At 46.2% G+C, this 11,200-nt stretch overlaps 1 long non-coding RNA gene across 1 annotated transcript; it reads left to right on the top strand.

The window, feature by feature from the left end:
• The first annotated feature begins 591 nt into the window (after window positions 1-591).
• On the top strand, window positions 592-6,373 carry LOC311519289. The gene is made up of 2 exons (XR_014711245.1): window positions 592-847; window positions 5,856-6,373. It is a non-coding gene; the product is annotated as an uncharacterized lncRNA (long non-coding RNA).
• The last annotated feature ends 4,827 nt before the right edge of the window (window positions 6,374-11,200 follow it).

The following is an 11,200-nucleotide window of genomic DNA, read 5'->3' as shown; positions in this document are numbered from 1 at the left end:
GTAACACTGAGAATGATTAGAAATAAGTTAGAGATTTCAGTTTATTGTAGATTACTCATCTTCAGCGGCTTCATATCAGTTATGTTTCTTATAAGCCCATGGCCTGAATGTTAGTATGTGACTAGCCATTATGTTTTTATAAGGAATGCTGAAATCTGAGAACTGCAGCAGTGTACTCTATTCAAAGGTAAATGAACGTAATGTCAATCTGAGAGCCTTTCCTGAGCAGTCAGCAACTATTACATTATATAATTAAAAGAACCCCTCTGTCTACAAATTGTGCATTCAGCTAGTCTATGGAAAATATGTTTGTATTACAGTTATCCTGTCCCGCATCCCTGGCATTCCTCCAGTTTGTCTGCCTCACCGACCCATAGTGCTCTGTCTTAACCTAAGATTGCAGTCTCTTTGGGGAAGGGACTTTTATTAAATCTGCATAGCACCCAGCACAATAGATCCCTAACCTGCTTGGGGCCCATCAATGCTATTGTAATAAATAAATAAAAATGTTAAGAACCAGTGATTTTTATGTTCCACTAAAAGCAGCTATGGCTTACTTTGAAAAGGGAACTTGAAGTTGTCTTAGTAGCATGGAAATCCTTAGAGCTCTTCTCAATAGGAAATTAGTATGATTGTTGAGTTCCACATTCTAATTCTAAAAGTGTTCAGGTTGGTATTTTATTTGGAAACATTCTGGAGATTCCTTCCTGCTGTGTGGTGTAGTGTTCTCAGCGCAGCTCAAGCTGAGGGTTTCCAGCAAACAAACAAAGAGAGGCTGCTCCATTTCTTCTACATCCGTGCACAAAGCAGGCTATTTTTCCAAGCACCAGCTCGTGTCAGCAGACTGGTAATCAATTTTTCTTTCTTTTAGCAGAAAAAGTAAATTGAGTTATTCCAAAACCAGGTGTACAGAAAGGAACATAGTTCATTGTGATTTTGGCTGGGACATACCTCCTATCAATTTCTGTATTTAGACATATTGTTTTAGAATGAGATAGAAATGGTGAATATCCAGATGGAGCAAACAAGCAACTCACAAGCCAAGTAAGCCAAAAAACAAGCCCAATTTCTGTGTTTTTTTTCCACAGGTTTGGCATGTTGGAAATCTTGTAAGTCCTGAACTGAATACCCTCATCAATTCCTGTGTAGTAATGGTGTTAGTATGGAATGCCAAATAGTTTATTTTTGGGTGGACCTAATTTAGTATGTACTTGGGAAACTGATACAGTTGAAGGTCCAAATCATTGTTTGTTTATATGTCAAAATCTACGACTGATCTGTAAAAGCCCTGGATCAAAAACTATAGGAGACTGTTCTTGATTTTTGTTTATGTTGATTGAAATTTAACTGCACGTGGCCTAAGGCTCTGTAATTTAAGAAGTACAGCTAGTCCTGTGGGAAAAGCAAGGGGTAGAATATACGAAATTGAAAAGCTGGTCCAAAAAGAACAAATGCTCTCTTGTAAGCAGTTTATTTTTAGATGAGACTTATTAGTATAAATGTGTGTAAATTTTAGAGAGAGATTTTAATGACACTAATAAGCCTTATAATAAATATACATTTATGGGGGAAATTTAGTAATAAATTTTTTTTGTAAAAGGAGTTTATCCAGATACCAGCATGTATTTAGCGTTCTCCACAAGAATTGATGCCCATGGACTACAAAGAAGTTTTTACATCTTATAAAATGTGCAGCATATGAAAATACAGGTTTAATTGATGATAGCATTCCAGGTAGCACAGCAGATTAAAAACTTTCCAACATGGTTTTCTCTGGCAGTAATACAGCATTGCACAGGAATATAAAAAGAACAGATGCGCTTTTGGGATCTGGTTGTTTTCTGTTATTTTCTGTCTGCCTAAGGGAACAAGTTTTAGGTTAGGTTATTTACCATTTTCTTCTGGATTTTCTGTTTTCCCTCTTCTCCCCATTGGGAATGTGTGTGCTGTTTATCCTGGGCACAGTTCTGCAAGGTGCTGAGCTCTCTGGTCTCATCCAGCAAAACAGTTAACAGACTACTCAAGTGTTTAAAGTTGAGCATGTGCTTAAGTGCTTGGCTAGGTCAGGGCAGTAGGCTCAGTGCCTTGCAGGGTTGAGTGCCGTGAGGGCATAGTTCACTTCAAGACCAACTTTTCCAAGTTGAATTAGACTTGCACACCCCACCTATTGTGAAACATACCTTCTGGGGTTTCAGAGTAACAGCCGTGTTAGTCTGTATTCGCAAAAAGAAAAGGAGTACTTGTGGCACCTTAGAGACTAACCAATTTATTTGAGCATAAGCTTTCGTGAGCTACAGCTCACTTCATCGGATGCATACTGTGGAAACTGCAGAAGACATTATATACACAGAGACCATTTGTTATGCAAAAGGTGCGAGAGGAAGAAAATTAAGGCTTTATTCAGCAAAGTTCTGATCACATCCTGCAGATCACATGCAGCCTATGAGAGCAGAAGTCTGAAGGCGAAGTAGTAGTTCTGATTGCTAAAGGGATAGGGCTATGTGAAAAACAGTCTGTGACCTTTCTAAATGGTGTGTAAACCAGTGTGCTTACTCTTTTCTCGTTCATAATACCAACTAAAACTCTTGAAAAGAAAGGGGGAATTATTTGCATTGGTCTGCTTTTTCTGAAGATAATATCTTACAGGATTCTCACTCCTTTGTCTCAAGTAAAACTCCCCATGTTCCAACAGATTTTTTAATTAAGAATAGAAACAATTGTGGGTAGAAGCACCACCCTACCGCACTGGTCATTGCATGCCACCTTGGTTCTTAAAGCCCCCTTGGCATTGGGCTGCGTAAATGTCTTTAAAAGCTATATCTTTTGGGGGTGAATGAGAGTGACATTATCACCCTACTCTGTATAAAGGACTGCATCCCCACAATTGCCTCCATTCCTTCTGTACCACCACAAAGAACAAATGGAACTCACTTTCATGTCTTCAGGCTACACCTTCCATAGTTTAGCTTATTATTTTCTTGTAAATAGTGTAGAGAGTTAGAAGAGATCTTAGCATACATAACCTGGCTGTGTCCCAAAGGCCTTTGAACCCTCACTTGGATCATATTAGGGCCCAAACCTTGTAAGGGTTTCAAGAGATGCACCTCCTGCCTGTCAATCATATCAAAGATAGATGCCCCTGTCAAAGCCTTCTGTTTCTGGGCAAGACCCATGCTGTGAGCCTGTGTTACTCCTGAGGGAATTCCACACCAAAAATTTTGAAATTATGTGCACGCTATTTTAAAATTGTGCAAATTGTATCTGTCAATAAATAAATGTGGCTCCAGCATGGCAGTGGGGAGCACAGGCCACTGGCTGCAATGAGGTGGAAGATCACCCTGAAGCACCCACCTCCCCCAGTACAGGATGTTCGCAGTGAGGCTGCACCTGACCCTGACACAGTGCAAGGGCTGGGCCAGGCCTGCCCCAGAAATACCTCGGGGCCCTGCTCCTCTGTGCCAGGTGCACCAGGGGTGGGTGGGCAGGCTCAGCCCAGCAGGATCCAAGTGTAGAGGGGTTTAGAGTGGGGGGATCCAGAGGTTTCTGTGTGGGGCAATCTGGGTGCGGGTGGCTCTGTGGGAAGATCTGGATGCACAGGGACTTGTTGGGAGGTTCCCGGTGCAGGGGCAATGAGACTTTGCAGGGGATCCAGGTGAAGGTGGTTGGGGGGGTTGGGTTTGGGGAGATGGGGCTTGGTGGGGGGGTCTGGGTGCAGCTGCTTGGGGATAAGTGGGCTCTGGGTGTGGAGGTTTGATGGGCCTGCTTAATGTGGGAGCCCCAGCTGCTGCCAAGGTGATGCCACATGCTGGGCTCCCGCTCTCCCTCCTTCCACCTGCAATTCCCCTATCCCCTTTTCTTTTCCATCCCTCTCCCCTCACTCCCGCATTCCACCCCCTTCCTTCCCCACTGCCTCTTCCCTCACTCCCCTTCCCTCATTCCCCCCCCTTACCCAGTCCCACTGGTGGCACTCACTGTGGCACAGAAAACAGGACGGCTCCCAGCACACAGAAGGGGAGCACGACTGGCACTAGGACCCACCTGTATTTCCCTCTCTAACCTTCCCTTAACTGCATTCATGCCCAGGGAAACTCATCTCTGTACCTTAGAGGTAAAGAAGGTGCTCTGTTTTTTACCTGCATGAAAACAAGCCCTTTAGAAAATCCAGTATGTTGTTTGTAGCACATGGGGAGATATGCCAGGAAGAACCTACTACAAAGCAAACTCTCTTACAGGATTAGGAAATGCGTAGAACAATGTTACATTTTAGCTAGGAAATCACTACCTCCTGGTTTAAAGACTCATCCTATGAGAACCTCTGAAGTTTCAGCAGTATGCCTAAGCCCTGGTCTACCCTAGGACTTTAGGTCGAATTTAGCAGCGTTAAATCGATGTAAACCTGCACCCGTCCACACAATGAAGCCCTTTATTTCGACTTAAAGGGCTCTTAAAATCGATTTCCTTACTCCACCCCGACAAGTGGATTAGCGCTTAAATCGGCCTTGCCGGCTCAAATTTGGGGTACTGTGGACACAATTCAACAGTATTGGCCTCCGGGAGCTATCCCAGAGTGCTCCATTGTGACCGCTCTGGACAGCACTCTCAACTCAGATGCACTGGCCAGGTAGACAGGAAAAGAACCGCAAACTTTTGAATCTCATTTCCTGTTTGGCCAGCCTGGCAATCTGCAGGTGACCATGCAGAGCTCATCAGCAGAGGTGACCGTGATGGAGTCCCAGAATCGCAAAAGAGCTCCAGCATGGACTGAACGGGAGGTACGGGATCTGATTGCTGTATGGGGAGAGGAATCCGTGCCATCAGAACTCCGTTCCAGTTTTCGAAATGCCAAAACCTTTGTGAAAATCTCCCAGGGCATGAAGGACAGAGGCCATAACAGGGACCTGAAGCAGTGCCGCATGAAACTTAAGGAGCCTACCAGAAAACCAGAGAGGCAAATGGCCGCTCCGGGTCAGAGCCCCAAACATGCTGCTTCTATGATGAGCTGCATGCCATTTTAGGGGGTTCAGCCACCACTACCCCAGCCGTGTTGTTTGACTCCTTCGATGGAGATGGAGGCAACATGGAAGCAGGTTTTGGGGATGAAGAAGATGATGATTATGATGAAGTTGTAGATAGCTCACAGCAAGCAAGCGGAGAAACCGCTTTTCCCGACAGCCAGGAACTGTTTCTCACCCTGGACCTGGAGCCAGTACCCCCCGAACCTACCCAAAGCTGCCTCCTGGACCTGGCAGGCGGAGAAGGAACCTCTGATGAGTGTACCTTTTAAAATACTATACATGGTTTAAAAGCAAGCATGTGAAAGGATTACTTTGCCCTGGCATTCGCGGCTCTCCTGGATGTACTCCCAAAGTCTTTGCAAAAGGTTTCTGGGGAGGGCAGCCTTATTGCATCCTTCATGGTAGGACACTTTACCACTCCAGGCCAGTAACACGTACTCGGGAATCATTGTACAACAAAGCAGTGCAGTGTATGTTTGCTGGCGTTCAAACAACATCCGTTCTTTATCTCTGTGTGTTATCCTCAGGAGAGTGAGGTATCATTCGTGGTCACCTGGTTGAAATAGGGTGCTTTTCTTCAGGGGACACTCAGAGGAGCCCATTCCTGCTGGGCTGTTTGCCTGTGGCTGAAAAGAAATGTTCCCCGCTGTTAGCCACGGGGAGTGGGGAGGGTTGAGAGGTTAGTCACACGGTGGGGGGAGGCAAAATGCGACCTTGTAACGAAAGCACATGTGCTATGTATGTAATGTTAACAGCAAGGTTTACCCTGAAAGACTGTAGCCACTGTTTTATAAAATGTGTCTTTTTAAATACCACTGTCCCTTTTTTTTTCTCCACCAGCTGCATGTGTTTCAATGATCACAGGATCTTCTCCTTCCCAGAGACTAGTGAAGATTAGAAAGAAAAAAAAACGCACTCGAGATGAAATGTTCTCCGAGCTCATGCTGTCCTCCCACACTGACAGAGCACAGACGAATGCGTGGAGGCAAATAATGTCAGGGTGCAGGAAAGCATAAAATGACCGGGAGGAGAGGTGGCGGGCTGAAGAGAGGGCTGAAGCTCAAACGTGGCGGCAGCGTGATGAGAGGAGGCAGGATTCAATGCTGAGGCTGCTGGAGGACCAAACCAGTATGCTCCAGTGTATGGTTGAGCTGCAGCAAAGGCAGCTGGAGCACAGACTGCCACTACAGCCCCTGTGTAACCAACCGCCCTCCTCCCCAAGTTCCATAGCCTCCACACCCAGATGCCCAAGAACGCGGTGGGGGGGGCCACCGGCCAACCAGCCACTCCGCCACAGAGGATTGCCCAAAAAAAAGATGGCTGACATTGAATAAATTTTAAAGTTGTAAACTTTTAAAGTGCTGTGTGGCATTTTCCTTCCTTCCTCCACCACCCCTCCTGGGCTACCTTGGTAGTCATCCCCCTATTTGTGTGATGAATGAATAAAGAATGCATGAATGTGAAGCAACAATGACTTTATTGCCTCTGCAAGCGGTGATCGAAGGGAGGAGAGGAGGGTGGTTAGCTTACAGAGAAGTAGAGTGAACCAAGGGGCGGGGGGTTTCATCAAGGAGAAACAAAGAGAACTTTCACACCATAGCCTGGCCAGTCATGAAACTGGTTTTCAAAGTTTTTCTGATGAGTACCGCGCCCTCCTGTGCTCTTCTAACCGCCCTGGTGTTTGGCTGCGCGTAACCAGCAGCCAGGCGATTTGCCTCAACCTCCCACCCCACCATAAACGTCTCCCCCTTACTCTCACAGATATTGTGGAGCACACAGCAAGCAGTAACAACAGTGGGAATATTGGTTTCACTGAGGTCTAAGCAAGACAGTAAACTGCGCCAGCGCGCCTTTAAACGTCCAAATGCACATTCTACCACCATTCTGCACTTGCTCAGCCTGTAGTTGAACAGCTCCTGACTACTGTCCAGGCTGCCAGGCTTCATGAGCCATGGCATTAAGGGGTAGGCTGGGTCCCCAAGGATAACTATAGGCATTTCAATTTTCTGGTCTGGGAATAAAGTCCCTTCCTGCAGCTTTTGAAACAGACCAGAGTTCCTGAAGATGCAAGCGTCATGTACCTTTCCTGGCCATCCCACGTTGATGTTGGTGAAATGTCCCTTGTGATCCACCAGAGCTTGCAGCACTATTGAAAAGTACCCCTTGCGGTTTATGTACTCGGCGGCTTGGTGCTCCGGTGCCAAGATAGGGATATGGGTTCCGTCTATGGCCCCACCACAGTTAGGGAATCACATTGCAGCAAAGCCATCCACTATGACCTGCACATTTCCCAGGGTCACTACCCTTGATATCAGCAGATCTTTGATTGCGTGGGCTACTTGCATCACAGCAGTCCCAACAGTAGATTTGCCCACTCCAAATTGATTCCCAACTGACCGGTAGCTGTCTGGCGTTGCAAGCTTCCACAGGGCTATCGCCACTCGCTTCTCAACTGTGAGGGCTGCTCTCATCTTGGTATTCATGCGCTTCAGGGCAGGGGAAAGCAAGTCACAAAGTTCCATGAAAGTGCCCTTACGCATGCGAAAGTTTCGCAGCCACTGGGAATCGTCCCAGAGCTGCAACACTATGCGGTCCCACCAGTCTGTGCTTGTTTCCCGAGCCCAGAATCGGCATTCCACAGCATGAACCTGCCCCATTAGCATCATGATGCATGCATTGGCAGGGCCCATGCTTTCAGAGAAATCTGTGTCCATGTCCTGATCACTCACGTGACCGTGCTGATGTTGCCTCCTCACCCGGTATCGCTTTGCCAGGTTCTGGTGCTGCATATACTGCTGGATAATGCGTGTGGTGTTTAATGTGCTCCTAATTGCCAAAGTGAGCTGAGCGGCCTCCATGCTTGCCTTGGTGTGGCGTCCGCACAGAAAAAAGGCGCGGAACGATTGTTTGCCGTTGCTCTGACAGAGGGAGGGGCGACTGACGACACGGCTTACAGGGTTGGCTTCAGGGAGCTAAAATCAACAAAGGGGGTGGCTTTACATCAAGGAGTATTTCAGGTAGGACTTCACGGAGGGTTCCAATAAGAAATGGTGCACCTAAGTTATTGTTCTTATTGGAACAAGGAGGTTAGTCTGGCCTCTGATTGATACGTGGCTAGATTTATCTCGCTGCACCTTCTCTGTGAGTGACTGCAGTGTGACCTAGAGGAATGAGTCCCCCAGATGTGGGGGGAGGGGGGGGAAGCAAATGAGTACAAAACAAATCTGGTCTATTTCTTGTTTTGATCCACTCCATCTATCTTTTACATCTTTGGCTGGCAGCAGACAGTGCAGGACTGCATGCCATCCACATCACATGGCTGCCCGGCAGAAGATGATGCAATAGGACTGCTAGCAATCCGTATCGCCTGCCTGCTCACCATAAGACAGTTCAATAGGACTGACTGCAGGACTGAAGAGAATGACCTGGTCAAGTCACTCCAAATTTAGTCCCTGTGCCCATGTCTGCCCAGGCGCTCCTGGCCGACGTGGCCAGGAGCACCTCGGACATGACGATGACGGCTACCAGTCGTATTGCACCGTCTGCTGCCACAAGGCAATGGGTTCCTGCTACTGTGTAGCAATGCAGTACCGCATCTGCCAGCACCCTGGAGACATAGGGTGATGGTTACCTGAGAGGGCTCCATGCTTGCCGTGGTATGGCATCTGCACAGGTAACTCAGCAAAAAAGGCGCAAAATGATTGTCTGCCCTTGCTTTCACGGAGGGAGGGAGTGCAACGCTCTGGAAGTCTACTCTAGCCTCGGTACTGTGGAAGCACTCCACCGAGTTAATGCACTTAATGCACTTAAGAGCATTTTCTGTGGGGACACGCACACTTGAATATATAAAACCGATTTCTAAAAAAACGACTTCTATAAATTTGACCTAATTCCGTAGTGTAGACATACCATAAGGCAGGTTCCCCTGGTGGAGATATGAAAGTAGCATCTTGAAGTTTGGTGCATGCTTTCACCAAACATTACTCATTGAATTTATTATTGTGCTCCATTTAGCCTAGTTTGGGAGAGTGGTGCTGCTATTCATATTTGGCTAAGAACTCCTCATCCACCATCCTCCTAGTGGGGCACTGCTTGCTAATCTCCCACAAGTATGATGCACAGAGGTCCTCGAAGAAGAGAGGTTACTTACTAGCAACCGTTGTTCTTTGAGAGTTGCCTCTATGCATTTACACTGCTGCGCACCTTTCCCTCTTCCATATATCAAGCTCTGCGGCTGCAGAGATGGACTGCTCCTGCTCTTTCCCTCGGACACAACTTTTCAAGGCAGATCCACAGCTTGATGCCAGGGCGCCATATTCCACAATTGTGACTACCCAACAGTTACTGGCAAGTCACCTCTCATTAGTACCTCAATAGGTAGAGCAATGAACATGTAAATATAACCACAATCACAAGAGGTTTTTTCTGAACTCTGAAAGAAGGAGGGTGTGTGTGTGAATGAGTGAGAATCCTAGAAGAGCTCAGAGATAGAGAATTTCAGGAAAGCAAATCCTCTTCTCTGAAGGTACAATCTGTGCAGGAATCTTACTTCTGAAGAGTACCCTGCTTGAAGGATGTTGCAAAATAAAATGAGCAACTAACTGAAACCGTAACTGCCTCAGAGCAAAGCCAACAAAAATGTTTTTTGTGTGGTTTTATTTGAATATAAGTGTGTGGTAAAACCTCCCAGGTCTGAACAGGTGAGTAGCACCTAAAATTTCCACATTTCTGGACATATAAAAAAAAATTGCCAGGTGGTTGAAGAAGCTTGTGCATCCCTGTTGAAAACCACTTCTGCAGAACTGGAAGTAAGATTCCTTTCTAGAGGCAAAATCAAAGCCACAGTGCTTTGTAAATGCATGGAGCAAGAACTGTGTGGCTGCCTTCCTTAGGTCTATAATGGAAGCATCCCTGAGACATGCATCTTATGAAGCGCTCAGGGCACCAAAGCACCAAGAGGTGCTAAACAGAAGGTCTGGGGCGCAGAGTCCAAGGTAACCAAAGCCTGGACAGTGCTGCCCCTTTGGTGCTCCTCAGCAGTCATGTGCCAAAGAGCCACATGGTTACCAAAATAATAAAAGACTGGCTCTAAGAGGCAGGGGCCAGCAAAAAAGATGCGAAGTGGAACCAGATGATAGAGCACAGATTCTGTAGAGAAGGTTTTCACTCACAATAGCCAAGAAGGACCTGATGGGAATGTTTCAAGGGTGGTGATTAAGCTCTGGTGCAGCATGTGACCACAAAGCAGGGGGCCTACTGCTGCCCTTAATACTCCAAACTCCTTTAGAGTTAGGCAGGCAGAACCCCTCCTCCCCCCATCTTATAGTCAAGAGCACAGACCCTGTGCAGCTGGGACCTTTGGAGAGAGGTCTTCCTCTTTCAGCTTCTCCATGTCACAAACAATGACTTCCCCCATCATTCTTATGTAACACAAGCCAGCAAGGCTCTTGTTCTATTGGCTTTCCTATTTGTTTTATGTCAGCGCATAGGAGTAGCTAATGTCTGCTGATTAACAGAAGGGAACAGAGTTTTCTCACTCTGATATAAACAAGTGGTTGGTTTGTCTAAATTCTGAGACAGTTTTTTTTCTCCCCCCTTTAAGTATTTGCACTGTGGACAGCACTCAGTCAGGCCCCAAACATGACCTGTATTCACATTGAAAGGAGCACAAGTAGAAAAAAATGTCTGATGCAATTTGCTCATCTCACTTCTTCTACAATGAGTTTGTATTAACTTCAGAACTCTGCAACTGTTTTGAGTTCCCAGAGGTCAAGAGAAGTAAATTCCAAGGCTATATGTAAGCTCAGTTTATTCTCCAAAGCACCACAGTAAAATCACAATTAGTCTTTGATAGCAACTTAGTACAGAGAAGAAGTTTCCCCCAGTGCTACCTCTCTAATGATTTTAATGAATGTATTATTTTATAATTAATTCAGAAATGTCTGGGAGCTTCACAATGGCCTCACCATGAGGATACACTTTAGTCACCAAACAATGTAGAACACTTGCTGTAGAATGTTCTGCAAATATGTCAGCTTGGCTTTTATCTCTAGAAACAGCATAATCATGCTAGCTGCTGAGTTTCCTCCAATCTCAAGTGTACATCCAGTGAATAGCATGAAACCAACAGGGGCTGACAGCAGTCGCTGCCTTGTATCATCTGAATCTAAATGAGGAACAGGAAT

Source organism: Lepidochelys olivacea, assembly GCF_965140295.1.
Source record: "Lepidochelys olivacea isolate rLepOli2 genome assembly, chromosome: 4".
NCBI lineage: Eukaryota > Metazoa > Chordata > Testudines > Cheloniidae > Lepidochelys > Lepidochelys olivacea.
Note: the sequence above shows the minus strand (reverse complement) of the source record. Positions and strands in the feature narration are given on the sequence as shown.